The sequence below is a fragment of the Sinocyclocheilus rhinocerous genome, unplaced genomic scaffold (genome assembly GCF_001515625.1).
Source record: "Sinocyclocheilus rhinocerous isolate Xijiao unplaced genomic scaffold, SAMN03320098_v1.1 scaffold113, whole genome shotgun sequence".
Lineage (NCBI taxonomy): Eukaryota > Metazoa > Chordata > Actinopteri > Cypriniformes > Cyprinidae > Sinocyclocheilus > Sinocyclocheilus rhinocerous.
In genome coordinates, this window is record NW_015646846.1 from 3,155,616 (window position 1) to 3,159,078 (window position 3,463).

Below are 3,463 nucleotides of genomic sequence, written 5' to 3' on the forward strand. Positions count from 1 at the left end.
TCGTTTCTAACATATTTGCATCGGTAAAAACCGATTTATTTATATATAATTACTAGGGATGCACCGATACCGATACTGGTATCGGTATCGTGCCCGATACTGAGCTCCTGTACTTGTACTCTTAAAAATGCCCCGATACCAAAGTCGTGATATAGGGCAAAGAGGAAGTCGTGGCCTAATGGTTAGAGAGTCGGACTCGTAACCCAAAGGTTGCGGGTTCGAGTCTCGTACCGGCAGGGATTGTAGGTGGGGGGGGTGAATGTACAGCGCTCTCTCCCACTTTCAATACCACGACTGAGGTGCCCTTGAGCAAGGCACCGAACCCCCAACTGCTCCCGGGGCGCCACAGCATAAATGGCTGCCCACTGCTCCGGGTGTGTGTTCACTGCTGTGTGTGTGCACTTTGGATGGGTAAATGCAGAGCACTAATTCCGAGTATGGGTCACCATACTTGGCCACATGTCACGTCACTTTCACTTTCACTTTCACTTTTTAACTTCAAACTGATGGACTGGATTCATGTGGATTACTTGTGGATTATTGTGTTGTTTTTATCAGCTGTTTGGACTCTCATTCTGACGGCACCCATTCACTGCAGATGATCCATTCATGAGCAAGTGATGTAATGCTAAATTTCTCCAGATTTGTTCCAATGAATAAACTCATCTAAATCTTAAATGGACTGAAGGTGAGTCAATTTTAAGCAATTTTTGAGTGAACATTTCCTTTAAAATGGCTTATTGTATTTAAAAGTATTGCAGAATATTTTTTTTTTTACTCCTGCATTTAGTGGTGTCCTCATGTAACCCAAGATGGGGTCTGTGTTGAGGCACAAGGTAAAATGTGAAACTATAAAAATCCCACCAAGGAGCTTCTCATTCAAGATTATTTACACAAGCACTGAAGGACAGTGGATAAATTGCCCCATTTGAACAAATATTTTGAAGCTCTACAAAGGATAAAGGCAGAGATGTCTTATGGTTTTTGAGACTGCTGGAGTCTGAGAAATATATCTTGGCAGATGAAGACTTCACCACCAAGGGGATTTTTTCCAGTGGTAGAGCAATACTTATAAACAGCCAAGATGTGGCTTTTGTGAATAAGGCTCAATCTATGTATCTAATAATACTACTTTACAGTAAAGGAAAACTCACATTTTGCAATTTAAGTTCATTGTGCGCACATAAAATGAAATGAGAATCAGCCAGTGATATTTCACTACCAAACATGGTGAACTTTTTTTGTTGTTCAGTGTAAATTCAATCCAGTGAAATCAGTCAAATCACTCTTGATAAGTATAACAAATCAGTCTTTTCGCTGCCATCTGCCTGCGGGATTTTGGTCATGGTGGTCTGACGATTTACAGTGCTGAAGAGATGTGTCAAAATATCTGATTAATATACGCATTTGGATTCAGGGCCAACTTTAAACTGTTTAAAAGTTGTGTAAAACATCTTTGTCATCATCACATTTGATTCATGCCGTTTATCAATTAGATTGCCAAAGGCCAGTTTGATGACTCACTCTGCCTGATGAGACATGCTTCACAAATTCAACTAAGAGTGAGATGAAGTCAAACTTAGTTCAACAGAGGACATTTCTGACAGCTCTGTTTCATTCACAAGTAAAAAATGTTACTTGGAAACCAAACAACACTGGGATGCTTGTAATGCCTGTAGTCTCATGGGTAGCAGTTAAATATAAATAAAAGAAAAAGGGTACTGATATGGAGCGGGAGGCATTAATCAGCCTAATCAGCCTCTTAATCCCCGTCAGGGGAAAGATTTGCCAAAATTGCATGCTTTTCCCAAAAGAAAAAAAGCAGGAAAACTGATTTTTTTCTTCTGATACTATACTGGACTCCTCCCATGATCTTTTTAATATTTTGGGCTTAGCGTCACACCCATTTTTTCTCTCATTTTTTGCTGAAAGACATTGTCTCATTGGCTAACTCTATATTGCATAATATGATGTATTAAGATTTGATACACATACTCCAGGTTTACTTCCTGCATACATGTTTTCAAAGATAAAGACGGATAAAGAACTATAAAATAGCTCCTTGTTGCTTACATTTACAGGAAAGGCAATCAATACAAACAGAACTGTTATAGAATACTGCAAGTCTGAAACACAACTATCATAAAAGTATGTTTTGTAACAGTCGTTTTGCAAGACATATTTGATATCTAAAAGCTTGTTTTGCTCTGAATGATTGCTTCAAAATAGGTGCTATACTGTTTCCAGTTATAATTCAGTACAAACCCAAGGTGAATTTGAGCAGCCAAAGACTGTACACCATCAATTTAGTGCAGCAAACAGTCCATTTATATTACTTTGTTGTGTCATTTAACAGACACATTTGAACCAGAAAATCTCAAAGACAGTTCCCTGATGGCCGACTGCTCTGGCACAAGGGTGTAAAGACTTTAGGGAGCATGAACCAATATTACGATGGCCACCAGTGGCAGCTGAGACATGCAGGATAAAAAAATAAAAAATAAAACTAAATAAAATAATAACCATGGTGCCAGTATCAGCAGACTTTACCAGGTGACCAAGGACAATTCCTGAATACTATATTTATAAACACATAAAACACAAGGACACGTACACTCATTACTGGCACATGTTCAGTGAGGTGCAGAGCAAGTAATCCTGTACCTTGGAGGCTGTTCGTCCTTTGTAGTGCGGTAAAGATAACCTTGCATTCAACCCTTATGCTGTGCAAATATACACAGCGTTCATGTTTCTCTTCTTGCTAATTGGTCTGTTGTCAACAACTGGGGCTGAATATTAATGAAACAAAAATAATGTCCAGGGCTAATTTAAAATGTTATCATATGCAACATAGCATAGTTTATTTCTAAATTAGCATTTTTGGACAGTATGTGAGTCCTACAGTAATTGGCTTATTCCCTGAGGAAGTATTTGCTAATCATTGGAGTAAAATGGGTTGCTTACAGCACGATGAAGACTTTTTTTTTTTTTGGACATACTGACTGTTAATTAGTCAATTTTCAACGAATGAATTTTCAAATTTAGAAATGGGCAAACATTTTAAGATATTCAATTTCTGTTTAGGATTATAACTTAAAGGCACAATATCTAAGATTTTCTTTATTCAAATATCCAAAAACCACTAGAACAGTGTTACATATTTTGCTGACTTGTGTACTTACATTATCCCAAATGTTTCGAAGAATGTTTAAATCCAGAGAAATAAGCAATTTTAACTAGTGACACGGAGCATGTCCATAGTGTCATTGTGTCGCCTGCCAATGACGTCATAACCCCTCGATTTCCGGTTTTGTAGAAAACATGGAAACACCAAAAACGCTTTAATATGTTGTGCGTTTTAAAGTCGGCATGAAACGGAAGTTGCGATTGTCTTTTCTTCTCTACTGTGACATATATCCGAGTGAAACGGCATCTGAAATGAGAGGGCGGGACTTGATTTCGT

The 3,463-nt window shown here is 38.1% G+C and overlaps 1 protein-coding gene across 2 annotated transcripts in view; it reads right to left on the reverse strand.

Moving 5' to 3' along the window:
* Window positions 1-2,742, reverse strand: part of LOC107708105 (isotocin receptor-like) — a 20,843-nt gene extending 18,101 nt beyond the window's left edge. Inside the window, exon 1 of one of the 2 annotated variants that reach the window (XM_016512253.1) lies at window positions 2,665-2,742. The gene's annotated coding sequence lies outside the window, so the exon portion shown is untranslated. The remainder of the gene's footprint in view (window positions 1-2,664) is intronic. The other variant, XM_016512252.1, reaches the window with a different exon arrangement.
* Between the last annotated feature and the right edge of the window lie 721 nt (window positions 2,743-3,463).